Genomic DNA, 11,691 nt, shown 5'->3' on the forward strand with positions numbered 1-11,691 from the left:
CTTAAAATTTTTAATGTTCAGCAGTTAAACTTTCTTGAATTGTCAATTGCTAAAATAGAAAATAAAAATTCAACTGTTAAAAATTTAATTTAAAATGTTCTCCAATTTTAAACATTTTAATTTTCGTTTTTCTTCCATCTTTAATGGTTGCATTTTTAACAGCTAAAAATTAAAAAAAAATGAACTGTTGAAATAAAAAGAAAATTCGATTTTTTCGATTTTCGTTTAATTAAAAATTAAATTAATTAATTAAAATTAAAGAAAATTCTGCTGTTCAAATTTGAGTTAAGAAAATTGAATTTTATTTAAAATTTTCAATTTTTAGCAGTTGAAGTGTCTTGAACTTTCAATTTATTTTTAATTCACTATCTGCAGAACATGTTCCATGAGATTGTTAAGATTTCTGAGCTTCAAAACAAAACGAAAAATTTTCATTTGTCTCTAAAATTATTGAAATATAATTTTTACAGCTTTAAAATCATATTTTTCTCGGAAACTATGCAAAATATGAATGGAAGCTTTTATTTCAAAAATTTTCAGCTTCCTGCATTCTATTAACTTGTACCCTCACCAGATGTTCACATTGTTTAATTTATTGGACTTTTGCCAAAATAATACAAAATTGATAAAAATCGACTAAAACAGCATTTAGTTCAACAAACTTTAACATTTTGTTTTAAAAAACTTTTGTTTTTTGTTTACTGACTATTTAAAGAAGATATTCAATGAAATTATTTAAGTTCCTGAGTTTCAAAGTAAAAAATTGGTTCCTTATATTTAAAATTAAAGAAATGTAATGTTTACCGATTTAAAATATAATTTTTCTCGAAAACGAAGAAAAATAGGAATAGCAGTTAATAGTTCAAAATTGTTTAACTCCCTGAATTCTATTACGTCGTACCCTCTCCAGATGTTTATATTGTCTAATTCAAAGAATTTCGGCTAAAATATAAAAAAAATAATTAAAAATCGACAGATACAGCATTTAGTTCTACGAACTTTAACATTTTATTTTTTTAAACGTTTGATTTTTGCTCACTGACGATTCAATGAACATGTTTATGAGCTTAGTAAGGTTCCTGACTTTCAAAATCAAGAAATTTTTTTAAAAATTAAAGTAATATAATTTTTACTGATTTACAATCTTATTTTTCTCGAAAACCATGCAAAATATGAAAAGAAGTCCATACCCCAAAATTCTTTAGCTCCCTACATTCTATTAAATTGTACCCTCTCCAGATGTTTATATTGTTTAATTTAATCAACTTTGACCAAAATACACAAACGATTGATAAAAATAGACTATAACAGGATTTAGTTAAACGAACGTTAACATTTTGTTCTTAAACATTTTTAATAAATAATATTATATTTTATATTAAATATTTTTAAAAATAAAGAAATATAAAATTTACCAATTTGAAATCTAATTTTTCTCGAAAACGAAGCAAAATATGAAAAGGAGTTCATAGTTCCAAATTGTTCAGCTTCCTGCAATCTTTTAAATCGTACTATCTCCAGATGTTTATATTGTTTAATTCAAAAAATTTTTCAACAAATATAGAAATAATTAATAATAATCAACTGAAATAGCATTGAGCTTAACGAAATTTAACATTTTATTTTTAATTCACTATCTGCCGAACATGTTTCATGTGATTGTTAAAATTTCTGAGCTTCAAAACAAAACTAAAAAATTTCCTTTGTCTCTAAAATTAGAGAAATATAATTTTTACAGTCTTAAAATCTTATTTTTCTCGAAAACTATGCAAAATATGAATGGAAGCTTTTAGTTCAAAAATGTTCAGCTTCCTGCAATATATTAAATTGTACCCTCACCAGATGTTTATATTGCTTAATTTAATGAATCTTTGCCAAAATAAAAAAAAATGATAAAAGTCTACTACAATAACATTTAATTCAACGAAATTTAACATTTTATTTTTTAAAAACGTTTGATTTTGTTTACTAATTATTTAAAGAAGATGCTTCAGGAGATCATTAATGTTAATGAGCTTTAAAGTAAAAAAATATGGTTTCTTATTTCTTTTAAATTAAAAAAATTTAATTTTTAACGATTCAACATTTAATGTTTCTTAACAATTATGCAAAGTATAAATAGAATGTCAAAGTTCAACATTCTTCAGTTTTTCATTCAATGTATTAAATTGTAACATTGCCAGATGTTTATATTGTTTAACTCCAATTTTTTTCCGACAATGTCCAAAAAATTGCTAAAAATCACCTAAAACAGAATTTAGTTTAACGAACTTTAAAATTATATATATTTTTTAAATTCTCGCTCTGTAAAGAATATTTTTATGATTAATCAGGTCCATGAGCCTCAAAGTAAAAAAATTGGTTTTCATCTATAAAATTAAAGAAATATTGTTTTTCCACTTAAAAATCTCATTTGTCTCGAAAATTATACAAAATATGAAATAGCAGTTCATATTTCAAAATTGTTCAGCTTCCTGAAATACATTAAGTTGTAATCTCTCCAGATGTTTATATTGCTTAATTTAGTATATTTTTGTAAAATATAAAGAAATTAATAAAAGTCTATTTAAATAGCATCTAGTTTTAAAATTTTTTAACTTTTAATTTTTAAAATCTTTTGTTTTTAGTTCATTGACCATTTAAGGAACATATTCTGTGAGATTATCAGGGTTCCTGAGTTTCATAGTAAAAAAAATTACTTATCATCTCTAAAATTGAAGATTTTTTTTTAGTTGGTTCAAAATCTCACTTCTCTCGGAAATTATGCAAAATATAAATAACTCATATTTCATAATTGTTTAGCTTTCTAAAATATATTAAAATGTATACCCTTTCCAGATGTTCATCTTGTGAATTTAATAAAAATGAAATTATAAAAAAATATATATAAAAAATTTTAATGTTAAAAATTTAATATGAAGTTTTATTTAATTATATTAATAAACATAAATTTAATTTGTTTTAATTTTCAACATTTTTATTTTAATTTTTCTTATATCTGTAACAGTTGCATTTTTAAAAGTTGAAAATTGAAAAAATCAACTGCTGAAATGCAAAGAAAATTTCATTTTCAACAGTTACATTTTCTCTAATTTTTATTTCTCATCAGTTAAAAATTGAAAAAATTCAATTTTTGAAAATGAAGTTATTAAAGGAAATGGGTTTTTGTCTCTAAAATTCAAGAAATATAATTCTTAACGATTCGAAAATAGCATTTAGTTTAAGGAACTTTCACATTTAATTTTTTCAAACTTTTTTTCTTCTACTTTAGTATCAATATTGATTATTATTCATTTTTTCTATTCATTTTTTTCTATATTTTTTTAAAGATTGATTAAATTATAAAATATAAACATCTGGAGAGGGTACAATTTATCAGATAAAGGGAAACTAAACAATTTTTAACTATGAACTGTTATTCATGTTTTGAGCATTTTTCGAAAAAAATGAGATTTTGAATCTGTAAAAATTATATTTCTTAAATTTTAGAGTCAAATAAAAACAATTGTTCTTTTTTTCAAGGTCAGAAGCCTTAATAATCACATGGTGCATGTTGTTTAGATAGTTATTAGTGAACTAAAAACAAACAATAATAAGAAAATGTGAAATGTTAAAGTTTGGTAAAATAAATACTAGTTATTTCATTTTTATAAATTTTTTCTATATTTTTGGATAAATTTATTAAATTATACAATATAAGCATCTGGAGAGGATACAATTTAGTAGCGAGCAGGAAGCTGAACAATTTTTAACCATGAACGTCAATTCATGTTTCGCTTGGTTATCGAGAAAAAATGAGATTTTAAATCAGTTAATATTATATTTCTTTAATTTTAGAGATAAACCCCCTTTTTTACTCTGGAGCAGGAACCTTAATAACCTCATGGAAAATTTTCTTTAAATAGTCAGTAATTTAAAAACAAAAGTTGAAAAAAAAAATGTTAAAGTTCGTTAAAATAAATGCTATTTTAGTCAATTTTTATCAATTTTTTCTTTATTTCTGAAAAAAAATTACTGACAAAAACAATATAAACATCTGGAGAGGGTAAAATTTAATAGTATTCAGGAAGAAAAAAAAATTTCAATTATGAACTGCCATTAATATTTTACGTCGTTTTCGAGAAAAATGAGATTTTAAATCGGTAAAATTTTATTTTCAATTTTAAAAGAAAAAAAAAACATTTTTCTTTTCTTTCACGCTCAGGAGCCTTAATAATCTCATGGAAGATGTTCTTTAAATAACCAGTAAATTAAAAACAAAACGTTTTTCAAAATAAAAAGTTAAAATTTGTTAAACTAAATGCTGTTTTAGTCAATTTTTCTATATTTTTGAAAAAAGATGAGGAATAAAAGAATATAAACATCTGGAAAGGGTACACATTAATAGATTTCAGAAAGCTGGACAATTTTTAACTATAAACTGCTATTTATATTTTGCTTATATAAAAAAATAGGATCTCAAGTCGGTAAAAATTAAATATCTTTAATTTAGGTGATAAAAACAAATTTTTATTAAAATATATAATATTAACATCTGGAGAGGTTACAGTTTAATGGATAGCAGGAAACTCAACAATTTTTAACTATAAACTGCTATTTATGTCTTACGCAGTTTTTGAGAAAAATAAGACATTATATCGGTAAAAATGACATTTCTCCAATTTCAGAGGTAAACAATTTTTTTTTACTTTGAAACTCAGGAGCTTAAATAATTTCATAAAATATATTCTTCAAATAGTCAGCAAATAAAAAAACAAACATTTTTAAAAACAAAGTATCGAATTTCGTCAAACTAAATGCTATGTTAGTCGATTTTTATCCATTTTTTCTTTATCTTTGCAAAATGCATTAAATTGAACAATATAAACATCTGGAGAGGGTACAAATTATTAGATTGCAGGAAGCTGAAAATTTTTGATCTGAGAACTACTATTCCTATTTGGATTCTTTTTCGAGAAAAATTATATTTTAATTCAGTAAAAATTATATTTCTTTAATTTTAGAGAAAAAAATTATTTTCTTTTAAACTCAGATGCCTTAATAATCTCATCAAACATGTTGTTTAAATAGTGAGTAAACAAAAAACTGACGTTTTTAAAAATTAGGTTTAAAGTTCGTTGAACTAAATGCTGTTTTAGTAGATTTTTATCATTTTTTTCTGTATTTTTGTACAAATTTATTAAGTTAAACAATATAAACATCTGGAGAAGCTACAATTTAATAGAATGCAGATAACCAAACAATTTTGAACTTTAAACTGCTATTCATATTTTGAATAATTTTGGTGCAAAATGAGATTTTGAAAGGGTAAAAAAATATATTGCTTCAATTTTAGAGATAAAAACCCTTCTTTTTTAACTCTGAAGCATGGAGCTTAATAACGTCACGTAAAATGTTCTTTACATGTTCAGTAAACAAAAAACAAACGTTTTTAAAAATAAAATGTTTAATTTCGTTTTACTAAATGCTATTTAAGTTGTTTTTAAAAATTAATTTCTCATAAATTTGTGAACAAATTTGTTGAATTAAACAATAGGAACATCTGGAAATGGTACATTTTAATAGGTATCAGGAAGCTGAGCCATTTTGAACCATATTCATATTTTGCCTCGTTTTCGAGAAAAATAGGATTTTTAATAGTGACAACAACAACCCAAGCGTCAATGAATTTGCACGTTTTTTTTTCAAACCACCTTAAGACCTTCCAAAATTTCTTACTTAACAACAAAATAAACAATATTTTTCTAGTAACTTTTCAGATGTACCTTTTTTTCGTAAGATCTGCAAATTTACTGAAGAAGAGCCTAACTCATTGTAATTACTATCTAGCAATAGTTTTGAGTAGATTAGAGTGAGAAAAAAAATTGGTTACAATGTTTTAAACAAATGAATAAACAAAAGCCATTTTTTGTGATTCTTATTGATTAGTTGTTTAAAATTCACAGTTTTTATATAGAATATTAGAGAAATGTATACCTAATCATAATGATTGAAAAATACCTGCTTCTTGGCAGCATTATTTAAACAATATTTATAAACAAATTGACATTTTTTACATTATTCCAGGAATAGGGCCAATGTTTTGTTGCGCAACCCACTAAAAATGTATCGTTAGTGAATCCTAACTATAATTTCGTTTAAATTGATAGAAAATATTAATTTTGAAAAACAATTTTTTATAAATAAATGCAAATTTTGAAAATTTTTCCAAAAATAGGCTTTATTTTCCTTGCGGAAAGAACTAAAAATGCATTTACAATCACTCTTTGCTATGATACTTTGCCAACGGAGAAGAAAAGTTAATTATTTAAACAATTTTTATAAATAAATGTACATTTCGTTCAATTTGCAGGTAACATAACAATGTAGTAAAACTTTACCCGAATCGCTAAATTTTAATTTAAAAAAGTCTTATTTTCAATAAAATAATTAAACTTTCAATCAAAGAGATGAATTCTCAATTTAAAATATTAATATTTAACAAAAATATGATTTTTTTTACAAAGTGATTAAATTAAATCTTTAAATCAAATTAGTTCAATACTCATGTAATAAAGAATGATTTTTAACCAAAAAGTTGGATTTTCATTTTAAAAAAAAAAGTGATTTTCTACGAAAAAATTTAATTTTCAATCCAAAAAGACGAATTTTTAACCAAAGAGGATGACTTTTTATCAATATCGTTGAATTATCTACCAAATAGTTGCATTTTTATTTAAAAAAAGATAAAATTTCTCTTGAAGCATAACTTTAACTTTAAGCTTCTCTCAAAGTTTAAAACATTATAAAGAATTTTTTTTCTTAGTATAAACTACTGAAAACTATTGCTAGATAGTAATTACACTGACTGAGGCTTTTCTCAAGTCAATTCGCAGATCTTATAAAAAAGGTCGCTGATTAAGAATCTGAACTCAGATTTTGAAAATTCAAAATGGCGGGTCCAATATGGCGGCTAAAATTTGGCATATTTTTTATTTTTTCTGAAAATTGATATACGGAGGTTTTTTGGGATCACGAATCTGAACTCAGATTTAGAAAATTCAAAATGGTGGATCCAATATGGCGACTTAAATTTGGAATATTTTTGGATTATTTTTAGAATTGGTATACAGGGGTTTTTTGGAGCCGCTAATCACGAATCCGAATTCAGATTTTTAAAATTCAAAATGGCGGATTCAATATGGCGGCCAAAATTTGGAATTTTTTTAAATTTGGTGTACAGGGATTTTTGGTATCTCTGATCACGAATCTGAACATAGATTTTGGACATTCAAAATGGTGGGCACAGGCAGGGTGTCGCTGATTTTGAATCTGTATTCAAAATGACAAATATTTAGAATATTGAGATTTGAAAAAATATACACCTACTCACCTAAAACATCAATTAGTATCAATTTTCTGAATTTCCAAAGTCTGATTTCAGATTCGTGATCAGCGACCCCGAAAACCTCTGTATACCAATTTTTCAGAAAAAAATCCAAAAATATTTCAAGTTTCGGGTGCCATCTTGGATCCACCATTTAACATTTCCAAAATCTCAGTCCATATTCGTGATGACTGACCCCAAAAACCCCTGTACACCAATTTTCAGATAAAATCCAAAAAAATTCCCAATTTCGGCAGCCATATTGTGTCCGCCATTTTGAATTTTCAAAATCTGAGTCCAGATTCGTTCAATAAAAACTACTCTAAAATCGCAAAAAATGATCTGATAAAAGGTGGGAATACGGTGTTCCCACCATGCCGCAAAGGGTTAAAGAACATGTTCAATGAGATTGTTAAGATTTCTGAGCTTCAAAGTAAAAAAAAGGGTTTTTATCCCTAAAATTGAAGAAATATAATTTTTATCGATTCAAAATCTCATTTTATACAAAAAATTATTCAAAATATAAATATCAGTTCCATTTTAAAAATTGTTCGGCTACCTGCACTCTATTAAATTGTACCCTCTCCAGATGTTTATATTGTTTAATTTAATGAATTTTTACAAAAATATAGTAAAAATGAATAAAACTCGACTAAAATAGCATTTAGTTTAATGAACTTTAATATTTTTGTTTTTAAAAACGTTTGTTTTTTGTTTACTGATTATTTAAAGAATACCTTTCATGAAATTACTTAAGTTTCTTGGCTTCAAAGTAACAAAATAGGTCGCTATCTTTAAATTTGGAAAATTTTTTTTTCAATTTTTTTGGAAAACGATGTCAAATAAAAATAGTAGTTCTTAGTTCAAAATTTTTCTATTTGATAAATTTAAAAAAAAAGAAGAAAAAATGGATGAAAATAGACGAAGATCGCTTTTAATTTGACGAAAATTAACATTTTATTATTATAAACGTTTGTTTTTAGCTCACCATCTAATGAAAATCTTCCATGTTGTAGACAGACTTTTGTCAACAAAAAGTGCTTTTGGTTACTCTGTAAATATTCAAATTAAAAAATTCCGATTGAAAAGTAAAAATTTGCTGAATTACCTTTCTTTTTAGCTTTTAGTTTGACGAAATTTAACATTTTATTACTATAAACGTTTGTTTTTAGATCACCATCTAATGAAAATCTTCTATGTTGTAGACAGACTTTTGTCAACAAAAAGTGCTTTTGACTACTCTGTAAATATTCGAATTAAAAAATTCCGGTTGGAAAGTAAAAATTTGCTTAATTTCCTTTCTTTTTAGCTTTTAGTTTGACGAAATTTAACATTTTATTATTATAAACGTTTGTTTTTAGATCGCCATCTAATGAAAATCTTCCACATTGTAGACAGACTTTTGTCAACAAAAAGTATTTTTGGTTACTCTGTAAATATTCAAATTAAAAAACTCCGATTGAAAAGTAAAAATTTGCTCAATTACCTTTCTTTTTAGCTTTTAGTTTGACGAAATTTAACATTTTATTATTATAAACGTTTATTTTCAGATCACTATCTAATGAAAATCTTCCATGTTGTAGACAGACTTTTGTCAACAAAAGGTGCTTTTGGCTACTCTGTAAATATTCAAATTAAAAAATTCCCATTCGAAAGTAAAAATTTGCTGAATTACTTTTCTTTTTAGCTTTTAGTTTGACGAAATTTAACATTTTATTATTATAAACGTTTATTTTTAGATCACTATCTAATGAAAATCTTCCATGTTGTAGACAGACTTTTGTCAACAAAAAGTGCTTTTGGCTACTCTGTAAATATTCAAATTAAAAAATTCCGATTGAAAATTAAAAATTTGCTCAATTACCTTTCTTTTTAGTTTTTAGTTTGACGAAATTTAACATTTTCTATTATAAACGTTTGTTTTTAGATCGCCATCTAATGAAAATCTTTCATGTTGTAGACAGATTTTTGTCAACAAAAGGTGCTTTTGGCTACTCTGTAAATATTCAAATTAAAAAATTCCGATTGAAAAGTAAAAATTTGCTCAATTACCTTTCTTTTTAGCTTTTAGTTTGACGAAATTTAACATTTTATTATTATAAACGTTTATTTTTAGATCACTATCTAATGAAAATCTTCCATGTTGTAGACAGACTTTTGTCAACAAAAAGTGCTTTTGGCTACTCTGTAAATATTCAAATTAAAAAATTCCGATTGAAAATTAAAAATTTGCTCAATTACCTTTCTTTTTAGTTTTTAGTTTGACGAAATTTAACATTTTATTATTATAAACGTTTGTTTTTAGATCGCCATCTAATGAAAATCTTCCATGTTGTAGACAGACTTTTGTCAACAAAAAGTGCTTTTGGCTACTCTGTAAATATTCAAATTAAAAAATTCCAATTGAAAAGTAAAAATTTGCTCAAAAACCGCACTTAATAACAATTATAACCTACTTGTTACTAGACATGTGATGTTTGCACTTATAGCAGTGTTTACACTCTCATAATTACAGGTCATGCGGCTTTGCGGCCTGACCGTTGCGCTGCACTTCCTGGAGCGAAGAATAGGGTTAAATGAAAAAGGAAAAAAGTGGAAACTAATTTTCCACGAAGGAATTCACATTACGGTATCGACCATCACTGAACTTTCGAACTTTAAAGCCTTTCTAAACTCTTACATAAATTTAGACCGAATCGGAACCAATTGCCAAACCATATTCTACGGTCTGATTTTCACGCTATTTTGCGCCTTTTTTAAAACTTTTACACAAAGTTAATCACCGTAATTTTCTCGGGGTTTCCGCATTTCACTGATTTATCTAGTACTTAATACACATTTCGAGGGATTACACTTCACTTCCTCACTAATACTAACTCACTGTTTTTGGATTCATCTGGTACTTGCCAGAAGTGACTTTTCCAATATTCCAGTCATTCCTCCACAATTACATCACCGCTCTAGCTTTCGTTACACTTTAACAAAACACTTTTTTTGTTTAATTTGATTTATTGCTGAGCTCGCTGAAATATCTGCAACTCCAGCACCAGCAATTGCAAACTGACTCAACTTTTTTTTTCTTTGTCACATGTCATGAATGAATTTAAATCAGAAGGAAAGTTGATTTATCATATCTTCCTAGACATTGTCTCTATTATTTGCAATTATATTTTCTCAGCTTTCTTTTCATGTTTCATTCACAATGTTTCATTTTCACCTCCGCTTTTTTATGAATCTATTTAGAACTCATTTATATGTTTATGAGGATCTTAATTTCTTTTATAAATAAAATTAAGATGCAGATTTTGCTTTGTACACTCGAGTCACTTCGCGCGATGAAATGCACTCTGCTTCTCAAGACAAGACTTCATGGAGTGAAGAGTAAAATGCTTTCAGCAAATTTGTTCAGCTTCAGCAAACACCGACACTGCATAATTATACAATCAAGTACCGTGCAACGCGGAATTAATTAGATTCCGGATCATTTACTTTTGCTCTTCAATTCACACAGTATTGTATTAAATATAAATAATTATATACACATCCTTTTCTTCGGATCCTTATCGTCCTTGACGTTGATTTGTGAATGAAAGTCTTCTAAATGAGTTTGGCCCTCTATCTCCAGTTCTTTAACATTAACAATAATAATTAACTTTTTTTTCCTTCGGGTCTTCATTTTCACTGGGTTTTTATTTTGGTTTTGCAATGTGGATGGATTAATTAAAAATTTGATGAGAGCACTGTTTTGTGGTACCGGTGCGATCGCTGACTGAGAGTTCTCCTACATACGTGCTCTCATCGCCTCGTGGTGAGCGAACTGCAGACTCTGGGTCAAACCATGAATCAACTTAGTGCGTTGCGCCAGATCGCGAAAAGTAGGAGGATAAGGGGGACTAAAATGTTTCAATTTTTGGACTAGATACTTTTTGGTGTCGAAAAAGGACCACATATTTTTTAACGGCAACGAAAAAGGGTCTTCTATAAAACTACGTTACCAATTTTTTAGGTTAAACAAGAGTCCCGCTTTAATGGGTCCCGATATATCGGATGAGGTGGTCCAAGGAGCGAGGCGTAGGCGCTTTCAAGGTCAGCGATGTTCTCACGTTTCGGCAATATGAGAAGCTGCGAGCAAGAAGGAAAAGAAGAACGGTTTCGAAAGTCCCGATTTACTGGAATAAATTCCTTTGAATAAAATTAATATAAATACGATATTGAATATAAAATACTTTAAATCTTTAAATACTTAAATACATTTTAAAGAGATCAATTTTCTTATAAATAATTTAATTTTCAACAGCTATCGGATAAAATTATAGCCAATAATA

General features: G+C 26.3%; 1 protein-coding gene across 3 annotated transcripts in view; it reads right to left on the reverse strand.

The window, feature by feature from the left end:
- LOC117171085 overlaps positions 1-11,159 on the reverse strand; it is a 277,166-nt gene extending 266,007 nt beyond the window's left edge. The window contains exons 1-2 of one of the 3 annotated variants that reach the window (XM_033358133.1): positions 9,823-11,159; positions 659-661 (exon numbers count right to left, since the gene is read on the reverse strand). The gene's annotated coding sequence lies outside the window, so the exon portion shown is untranslated. The remainder of the gene's footprint in view (positions 1-658; positions 662-9,822) is intronic. The other 2 variants (XM_033358135.1, XM_033358134.1) reach the window with 2 other exon arrangements.
- Positions 11,160-11,691: the final 532 nt, after the last annotated feature.

The sequence above is a fragment of the Belonocnema kinseyi genome, chromosome 4 (assembly GCF_010883055.1).
Source record: "Belonocnema kinseyi isolate 2016_QV_RU_SX_M_011 chromosome 4, B_treatae_v1, whole genome shotgun sequence".
NCBI classification, from domain to species: domain Eukaryota; kingdom Metazoa; phylum Arthropoda; class Insecta; order Hymenoptera; family Cynipidae; genus Belonocnema; species Belonocnema kinseyi.